Source organism: Bos indicus, chromosome 15 (genome assembly GCF_029378745.1).
Source record: "Bos indicus isolate NIAB-ARS_2022 breed Sahiwal x Tharparkar chromosome 15, NIAB-ARS_B.indTharparkar_mat_pri_1.0, whole genome shotgun sequence".
In the NCBI taxonomy this organism is placed as follows: domain Eukaryota; kingdom Metazoa; phylum Chordata; class Mammalia; order Artiodactyla; family Bovidae; genus Bos; species Bos indicus.
This window is the reverse complement of record NC_091774.1, coordinates 50,595,413-50,606,077: the sequence shown is the minus strand read 5'-3', so window position 1 is coordinate 50,606,077 and position 10,665 is coordinate 50,595,413. Positions and strand designations below refer to the sequence as shown.

General features: G+C 39.2%; 1 non-coding gene and 1 pseudogene across 1 annotated transcript; both read right to left on the bottom strand.

Annotated features, from left to right (window-relative positions):
* Window positions 1–883: 883 nt before the first annotated feature.
* On the bottom strand, window positions 884–1,819 carry LOC109569388 (olfactory receptor 51A7-like; annotated as a pseudogene).
* A 4,602-nt stretch (window positions 1,820–6,421) lies between these two features.
* LOC139176200 (U6 spliceosomal RNA) lies at window positions 6,422–6,528 on the bottom strand. The gene has a single exon (XR_011560655.1). It is a non-coding gene; the product is annotated as a U6 spliceosomal RNA (small nuclear RNA).
* Between the last annotated feature and the right edge of the window lie 4,137 nt (window positions 6,529–10,665).

The window sequence follows — 10,665 nt, the reverse complement described above, 5'->3', positions numbered from 1 at the left end:
TATAAGAGAGATAATTAATAAAGACCTACTATATAACATGAAAAACACTACTCAATATTCTGTATTAACATAAACGGGAAAAGTATCTGAAAAAGAATATGTAACTGAATCACTTGGCTGTATACCTGAAACTAACACCACATTGTGAATCAACTATGAAAAGTGAAAGCTACCCAGTCGTATCCGACATTTTGCGACCCCATGGACCATAGTCCATGGAATTCTCCAGGCCAGAATACTGGAGTGGGTAGCCTTTCCCTTCTCCAGGGGATCTTCCCAACCCAGAGGTCAAACCCAGGTCTCCCACTTTGCAGGCAGATTCTTTACCAGCTGAGCCACAAGGGAAGCCCAAATCAACTATAACCCAAGGTGAAATTAAAAAAAAAAAAAAAACAAGAGCAAAGGGAGCAAATATACAAGCAACTCATATTTGAAAACAGACTTTTTAAATTTAAATGGGAAATCAAGAATTTAAATTGAGTCCCCACAGTAAATACATGTCTGAAGGCTGCACGAAAGAAAATCAGTAACTGGTTTGGAGTAATGTCTTTAGACTCCAGCTCCTCTGATATTCATTCTTTATAAGGGAAAACAATCTCTACTTCCATTTTTACATCCTTGTGTTGTAAACACTGTAACTAAAATTCCACATCCATGTATTGGTTCATGATTTTAATTATATTACAAAATTATCCCATACATACCTATAAATGCCCGTGTAAGTCCTAAGCTCACAGACCTCAATGCCCAGACCACATGTTGTTGTACTGATTACAATCACAATTAGGAAAGATAAGAATGACCCATCCATAATACTTTGCTTAGAAAGGTATTGTTTTATTCCCTGAACCTGGCTGACCCTGCCTCACTTTTCTGCATACCTTTATTTTAGACCAAATTTCCCCAGAACCTTCTCAGGAATTTGCTGTGTCTTCACACAGTAGACAATGGGATTCATCAAAGGTGGCACTAGCAAGAAAATGTCAGCAATGAGGATCATGGCCACTTGGCACTTGAGCTTGCCAAAGCAGTGCATGGAAGCCAAAGCAATGATGGGCATGTAGAAGATGAGCACAGCACAGATGTGGGAGACACAGGTGTTGAGGGCCTTGAGCTGCTCCTTGTGGGATCAAATTCCCATCACAGTCTTCAGGATGAATACATAGAACACAGCAATGAACATACTGTTTGTCATCATAAAGAGAGCAACAAAGAAGCCATAGAAAAAGTTGACTGTGTTGTCAGAGCAGGCAAGCTTCATGACATCTTGATGGAGACAGTGAGAGTGAGAAAGTAGGCTCTTCCTACAATAGGTCAAACTTTTAAGAGTGAAAGGAAATGGGAGCACTAAGAGTATGCTTTTAATAAGGAACACCAGACCCATTTTGGCCACTCTGGCATTGGGGAGGATGGAGCTGTATCTCAGGGGGTTGTGGCTGGCCAAAAAGTGAACAAAAGACATGACCAGGAGCACTGAGGACCCCAGATTTGTGAATCCATGGATAAAGAATTCTTGAGCAAAGCAGGCACTGGGGGAAATTCCTGTAGCATTGAGAGCAAAGATCAGCAGCATAGTACGGAGAGATGAGAGGGACAGTCTCAGGTCACAGACAGCCAACTTGGAAAGGAAATAGTACATGGGTGCATGGCGTGAGGGCTGTGTCCTGATCATGAAGAGGGTGGTGCAATTGCCAAGAATGGCCACCAGGTACATGAGGCAGATGGGGACAGAGATCCATAGGTGAACATGCTCCAGTCCTGGGATTCCAATCAGGAAGAAGGTGGTGATCTCTACCTTAGAGGAATTGAGAGTGCGCATGATAAATTGATTGGGAAGTATTTATTCCCAGATCTGAAATGGCACTTTCAGCGTAGGTCTGTTATGCACTTCTCCCTTCTTTCAGCACTTTTGTCTGAGACATAAACAGAGAAAACACAGTTTTGAAAGACTTCTCATAAAAGAATAAAGGAATAAAAGAACAAGGAATAAAGAAGTTTTGAAAGACTTCTCATAATAGAATAAAAGAATGAGGTATTTCTTACAAATAGACTATTGATAATATAGTCAGATAATGTTAACTGACAAGGAGAACCATGGATGTCACACTTCCCCATCAGGTCCGGAGAAAAAAAGTACCCACATAAAGATATGTCCTGCAAATAAATTCCCCTTTTACTATTAGGTTTTGCCCCTCTCCACCTATAATCTAATTAAACGATTTATACAGTCAGGCTGAACTATAGGGTACCTCTTTCTGCTTGATCCAAAATGAAGGTAGAATTAAGAAGAAAAGAAAAAAAACTGCAAGAAATAGATTTTAGTAAAGCAGTTAGGAAGTGGTTTCTCCAATTTCTAGAGATGTTTGCTCCAAACACTTTTCAGGCCAGGAGTCTAAAGCTGATTTCACTTGCAAACTCTCTGTAGAGCTTGCTACCATTGTTGGTAACACCATCCACCAAGTAGAAACAGCTGTGACATTGTAAAGGTATAAACTCAACACTTGCTCAGTCAGATCAAGAGATGAAAATGAGAGATGGCTCTTAACAAGCTGAAAGAGGGAAAAAAAGGAATAAATATGTTAGAGAGATTAAAAAGAGAAAACATCAGAAACTATTACTCTGTCCTAGACATTCTTTAGACAATTTTTACACATAGTTTCACTTTCAAAATATTTGTTCCATTTTTACGTGAACTTAAAAATAAATGTTTATCTGTGAAATTTCATACACTTACTGATGAACAGGAGATAGTAAAATAGCAGAATTACTTTGAGGATAAGAGATAGTGGGCAAAGTCCTGATCAGTCTGAAACATAATAAATCTCCGACTAACAATCAGTTCAGTTCATTTCAGTCTCTCAGTCATGTCCGACTCTTTGCGACCCCATGAATCACGGCATGCCAGGCCTCCCTGTCCATCACCAACTCCCGGAGTTTACCCAAACTCATGTCCATCGAGTTGGTGATGCCATCCAGTCATCTCATCCTTTGTCATCCCCTTCTCCTCCTGCCCCCAATCCCTCCCAGCATCGGGGTCTTTTCCAATGAGTCAACTCTTCGCATGAGGTGGCAAATTATTGGAGTTTCAGCCTCAGCATTAGTCCTTCCAATGAACACCTAGGACTGGTATCCTTTAGGATGGACTAGTTGTATCTCCTTGCAGTCCAAGAGACTCGCAAGAGTCTTCTCCAACATCACAGTTCAAAAGCATCAATTCTTTGGCACTCAGCCTTCTTCACAGTCCAACTCTCACATCCATACATGACCACTGGAAAAACAATAGCCTTGACTAGACGAACCTTTGTTGGCAAAGTAATGTCTCTGCTTTTGAATATGCTATCTAGGTTGGTCATAACTTTCCTTCCAAGGAGTAAGTGTCTTTTAATTTCATGGCTGCCATCACCATCTGCAGTGATTTTGGAGCCCAGAAAAATAAAGTCTGACACTGTTTCCACTGTTTCCCCATCTATTTCCCATGAAGTGATGGGACCAGATGCCATGATCTTACTTTTCTGAATGTTAAGCTTTAAGCCAACTTTTTCACTCTCCTCTTTCACTTTCATCAATAGGCTTTTTAGTTCCTCTTCAGTTTCTGCCATAAGGGTGGTGTCATCTACATATCTGAGGTTATTGATATTTCTTCTGGCAATCTTGATTTCAGCTTGTGCTTCTTCCAGCCCAGCATTTCTCATGATGTACACTGCATATAAGTTAACTAAGCCGGCTGACAATATACAGCCTTGGCGTACTCCTTTTCCTATTTGGAACCAGTCTGTTGTTCCATATCCAGTTCTAACTGTTGCTTCCTGACCTGCATATAGCTTTCTCAAGAGGCAGGTCAGGTGGTCTGGTATTCCCATCTCTTTCAGAATTTTCCACAGTTTATTGTGATCCACACAGTCAAAGGCTTTGGCATAGTCAATAAAGCAGAAATAGATGTTTTTCTGGAACTCTCTTGCTTTTATGATGATCTAGTAGATGTTGGAAATTTGATCTCTGGTCCCTCTGCCTTTTCTAAAACCAGCTTGAACATTTGGAAGTTCACGGTTCACGTATTGCTGAAGCCTGGCTTGGAACATGAGCATTACCCTATTAGTGTATAAAGGGCCCAGTGCATTTGTTTCTCAAGTGCAGTGACTCATGTGGAGAAATTACTCAAGAATTTCAAGTAAATTTATTGCCTTGAGAGGAGACAGTCTTACATGTTATTACTAAAAAAAATTAAAATTCAGGGATACTATCTCTAAGATGAATGATATCTCAGACTCTTTATATACACTTCATTTAATTCTCAGAGAAACCTTGTGAAGCAGGTACTGCTATTATCTCTGTTTTATAAATTTAAAAAAGTAATAAATAGCTAATCATGGATAGATATGCATATATGTGCTGCATACTCAGTTGTCTCTAACTCTTTGTGACCCCATGTACTATTACCCAACAGGCTCCTTTGTCCATGGAATTTTACAGGCAAGAATACTGGAGTGGGTTGCCATTCCCTGCTCCAGGAGGTCTTCCTGACCCAGGGATCGAACTTGCATCTCTTGTGTTTCCTGTGTTGGCAGGTGGATTCTTTACCACTGCACCATCTGGGAAGCCCCAGTCATGGATGGAACTAGAATTCAAACCCAGGTGTGTCTTATTCTCTGACAGAATACTAAGGACTGTCTTAGACTGCACCTTACAGTACTTTCCTTGCAGTCACATACAACTTACCTGGAGTAGCTAGATTGTTTCCAGGCCCCTCTTCCAATTAACATGAGGCCTTAATATCCTCTCACCTGCCCTTTCTTCCAAGACTAAATAAAGTCCTCTCCTCTGATTTGAGTCTAGTGACTAAGATCCTGTCATCCATGGCCTGACTTCTGTACCCATGTCTACCTTCCTAGTCTTGCTTAGATGAATACACTTTACTCTTTCAGCTGATGAGTCTGCATATTTCCCAGTTCCTATCTCACATAGAGTTCTAACTCTATCCAGCATTTTCTCTAACTGTGCATGAACAACTGGATGCTTTCTCAGATGAACCATAGAAAGGTGAATTGAACAGTGGCAATGGATGGCTAAAAGCATTTTAGTTCGTTTTTACATCTTCATAGCTTCTTCTCCAAATTTAAGTTAAAAGTATCTTCTTATCCGGTAAACATATCATCAAGAGAAGCTCCCCTACCCCCTTCCCCCATTGCAATCTTTTTGTTTTTGTTTTTTACCTTTGAGCCCTTCCTATGTCAAAAAGTCATCCTTATTGAGCCGCGTTAGGCATTACTGACACTTATTCATCATCCTCTCTAAGCCCAGTTCAGTTTCCATGTTTCAGACACACTCATGATACAAAGCCATATTATAAGACACTGTTATGTTAGGGCCCTACTGCACTTACCACGTAACCACACAGTGAAACAGAAATGAGTTTAGGCTAGAGGCTTCTCAGCCTCAGTGTACCACATCTGTTGACCAACCTTCATCTACAGATCACTCTTTGAGCTGTCTTTTGAGTTTTGTACTTATGGAACACCAATTCCTATAGCTCTGCTATCCTCTGTAAACAAATGATTTCCCCAAGAAACTTCCTAGAAATTCCCAGAAGAGAGCCTAATACAGGATTGTAGTTTTAACTCACTGGTTCCCATAAGAACATGAAAAGGTCAGACTGCAATATTCCACAGGTTTTAGAGACTTGAACATATCAAGGAGAGCCTGCCTGAGAGATTAGAGAAAGCAGTTGAAGCTACCAATACATTATTTAATTCCAAATTAACTGATACATGATTTTAGGCTCATCACTTCTTAGTTTCTTTTTATTTTCTTACAGTCAATGAAGATGTTTTCCCTTTTTAATTTTTAAAATGTAAATTACATAGAGTAAGATGGATACATCTGGAGTGTATAGCTCAATTTCATTTTTATCTACACATGCAACAAAGTAGCACAGAAACAGGAAAGTGCTAAAATCTCCAAATCTGATTAAGAATTTGTCTTTTTCCAGAGAAGGAGAAATATCATATGACATCCCTTATATGTGGATTCTAAAAACAAATAACATAACTTACAAAGAAGGAGACTCACAGACTAAGAGAAAGAATTTATGGTTGCCAGGGGGAAGGATGGGGGGAAGGGATAGTTAGTTTGGGATGCACATATACAGATTACTACATTTGAAATGGATAACCAACAAGGACATACTGTACAGCACAGGGAACTGTGCTCAATGTTATGTGGCAGCCTGGATGGGAAGGGTATTTCAGGTGAATGGATACATGTATATAATGGCTGAGTCCCTTCACTGTTCATCTGCGACTATCACAATATTGTTAATAGGCTATACCCCAATACAAAATTAAAAATTAAAAAAACCTGTCTTTTTCTTTTTAGTACTGTTACTTTTTCTTTGTGTATTTTGAACCTTTCCTATTACATGTATAAACAAAGGGCTTGTTCCAAGAGCTTGCATGTCATTCTTGTTCAGGGGCTGTTCTAATCTTCTCTGTATGGTTCCAATTTTAGTGTATGTGCTGCTGAAATGAGTACTTACATGCTTTTAGCAGTGGTTGGAAGTCAGAGTAGGTTGATGTAAGAGGATGCAAGGGGATTCAGACAAGGGTAAGGAGGCAGGAGTCCCTGATTAAGAAGGCAGTGCAGTGTGGCCCACAGGACCACGGGCTTTAGAATCAAGTCTGTTTTCACTCTTGTTTCCACCATTTATTTACATGCTGGGTGACACCTTAGACAAATCATTGTATGCCTTCTTTCAGATAGGAATATTAGCACCTACTTTATACGATTATTTGGGTATAAACTAATGACACACCTGCAGTGTTTGAGAGTACCTATAATTGATAGCTAATATCTTAATAACAGCAAATTGTCACATAATTAGGAGATGAGACTGATGGCAGAGAGATGTATTTGATAGTACTGTATGGTGCTCACACTAGAGGTGTTGGATGAGAGGGGTGGGAGGGAGGTCTAAGAGGGAGGGATATATGTATACTGATGGCTGATTCATGTTGTTGTATGGCAGAAATCGACACAACATTGTAAAGCAATTGTCCTCCAATTAAAAACAAATTGAAAAAAACAGTACTGCATGGTGCATGGTTCTCATAGATGAGCCTCTTCAGGTGGAGAGACAGCAGACTTACATATTTATAACTTTTGTACCCAAGTGTTAACATTTCCCAGGAAAAAGTGTATAAATAACTTAATCAGAAAAATCAGAGTATATTTAAAACTAACTTTGTAAATTCCTAAAATAGTTTAATACTAGAGTTGGGGTACATTTTCTATAAAGGGTCAGATAGTGAATATTTTAGGCTTCTTTAAAATTTAGGGTCTTACAGTCTTTGTTGCAACTACTCAACTTGACATTGTAGCACAAAAAATTATATACAATACTTAAACAACAAACATAGATGTCTTCCAGTAAAACCTCATTTATGGACACTATAAATCAAATTTTGTATAATTTTCACATGTTATAGATATTATTTTTTTTTCCTGACCACTAAAAAAGGTAAAGCCATTTGTAACTCATCGGTTGTATAAAAGCAAGTTGTAGACCATACTCGACCTGAGAACCATTGTTTGCTGATTCCTAGTTTAAGTGAAGAAAATATTTTTAGATTCAAAATAAAGATAAGGGCTTCACCATGCAATTAGGACATGAAAATCTAATTGGCTTTGAATTAAAGTAACTTTTTTTTTCATTGTAAGCAACAGATATTTTAATTGTTTCATATTACCTTCACATACATTCTTTTTTTTTAATTTAAATTTTGGAACATTCCACTTTTTCTGCTTATCTTGGCAAATCACACTGGAAAAGTGAGCCAGAAATTAATGAAATTGATTACTTTAAGGAGTGGGGGAAATAAGTAATGGGAGTCAGGGAAGGAATGACATCTATGAATACAACTTTTATTATAGTTTTGACTTGTGAAATCATTTTATGTATTCAGAAAATTAAATCAACATGAGAGGAAAAACTCAATTCAAAGAGAAGCATTTCAAATGAATAAAAATTATGGGGTGAAGGGAGGAGGAGCAAGTGAGAACCTATTCCACATAACTCCTGAAGAGAATACTTTGATTGTATATATGCATTTAAAGACAAAAAGGACATACAAACCTTGAAATCTTTTTAATCTTTTGGCCACACCACATGGCATGTGGGATCTTAGTTCTCCAACCAAGGATTGAATTCGTGCAGAGTCTTAACCACTGGACCACCAGGGAAGTCCCTACAAATCTTGAACTCTTAATAGGTTTATTTTTCAGAGTACAAATATATAGCAATTCTGAAACTATTTTGTATATATTACAGAACTAAGGAAATGAGTAAATATTTCAATAATTTTGAAAGTAAATATTTCAGTTGGGAAGCCAAGGAAGAATACTGTGAGGCGGGATTAGAACTGGAGGCATAATTATGAATTTATAATTTCTAAAATACATGTTTTTGAACCTCTTATATGACACCTGAAAGGATCTATGAACAGTGACACACTGGTAGCAATGAATGCATGCAACCAGCACTCAGATCTTGATTTTGAAATACCAGTTCTCACTGAAAACAAACAAATAAAAGAGTTCCTTGAAGACATGGCTGGTTTCCAGTCTGGAGAAAAGAAGGTAAAAGATGAATTTAGAACATCTTGTTGTACCAGAAAAGAAGGAACTGCTCAATAAAATTATGGGAGGCAGGTCAAAAGGATATAGGAGCTGTCTGGATGGGACTCCTGCAGATCAAACCTCAGGAAATGTGAGCATCAAAATAAATGATGGTAATGAACCCACTGAATGAGAAAGCATGTGTCCTATACACGCTACTATACAAAAAATACATAACTACTAAGGACCTACTGTATCTACAGGGAACTCTACTCAGTACTCTGTAATGACCTACATGGGAAAGAATGTAGGAAAGAGTGGATGAATGTGTATGTATAACTGATTCATTTTGCTGTATAGCAGAAACTAGAACAATATTGTAAATCAACTGTATAGCCATAAAAAATAATTTTAAAAAAGGGCTTCCCAGGTGGCCCTAGTGGTAAAGAATCCACCTGCCAAAGCAGGAGACACAAGTGATGTGGGTTTGATCCCTGGGTCAGGAGATCCACTGGAGAAGGAAATGACAACCCACTCCAGTATACTTGTCTGGGAAAGCCTAAGGAAGAGGAGCCTGACAGGCTAGTCCAATGGGTCCCAAAGAGTTGGACATGACTGAGCACATATGTATAATATTAAGATTGCTATGACATCTTAATGAACTGATGCTTTTATCATTGCAAAATGTTTCCTTTTAACTTGGTGATGCAGTTCACTTCAGTTCAGTTCAGTCGCTCAGTCTTGTACAATTCTTTGCGACCGCATGAATCATGGCATCTGGTCCCATCACTTCATGGGAAATAGATGGGGAAACAGTGGAAACAGTGTCAAACCTTATTTTTTTGGGCTCCAAAATCACTGTAGATGGTGATTGCAGTCATGAAATTAAAAGACACTTACTCCTTGAAAGGAAAGTTATGACCAACCTAGATAGCATATTCAAAAGCAGAGACATTACTTTGCCAACAAAGGTCCGTCTAGTCAAGGCTTTCGTTTTTCCAATGGTCATGTATGGATGTGAGAGTTGGACTATGAAGACAGCTGAGTGCCGAAGAATTGATGCTTTTGAACTGTGGTGTTGGAGAAGACTCTTGTGAGTCCCTTGGACGGCAAGGAGATCCAACCAGTCCATTCTAAAGGAGATCAGTCCTGGGTGTTCTTTGGAAGGAATGATGCTGAAGCCGAAATTCCAGTACTTTGGCCACCTCATGCGAAGAGTTGACTCATTGGAAAAGACCCTGATGCTGGGAGGGATTGGGGGCAGGAGGAAAAGGGGACCACAGAGGATGAGATGGCTGGATGGCATCACCGACTCGATGGACGTGAGTTTGAGTGAACTCCAGGAGATGGTGATAGACAGGCAGGCATGGTGTGCTGCAGTTCATGGGGTTGTAAAGAGTCGGACATGACTGAGTGACTGAATTGAACTGAACTGAACTGGACTGCAGCACGCCAGGCCTCTCTGTCCATCACCAACTCTCGAAGTTTACTCCAACTCATGACCATTGAATTGGTGATGCCATGGAACCATCTCATCCTCTGTTGGCCCCTTCTCTTCCCACCTTCAATCTTTACCAGCATCAGGGTCTTCTCAAATGAGTCAATTCTTCACATCAGGTGGCCAAAGTATTGGAGTTTCAGCTTCAGCATCAGTCCTTCCAAAGAATATTCAAGACTGATTTCCTTTAGGACAGACTTGTTGGATCTCCTTGCAGTCCAAGGGACTCTCAAGAGTCTTCTCCAACACCACAGTTCAGAAGCATCAATTCTCCAGCACTTAGCTCTCACATCCATACATAACTACTGGAAAAACTATAGCCTTGACTAGACAGACCTTTGTTGGCAAAGTAATGTCTCTGCTTTTTAATATGCTGTCTAGCATGGTCATAATTTTTCTTCCAAGGAACAAGTGTCTTTTAATTTCATAGCTGCATTCACCATCTGCAGAGATTTTGGAGCCCCGTAAAATAAAGTCTGTCACTGTTTCTACTGTTTGCCCATCTATTTCCCATGAAGTGATGGGATCAGATGTGATGATTTTAGTTTTCTGAATGT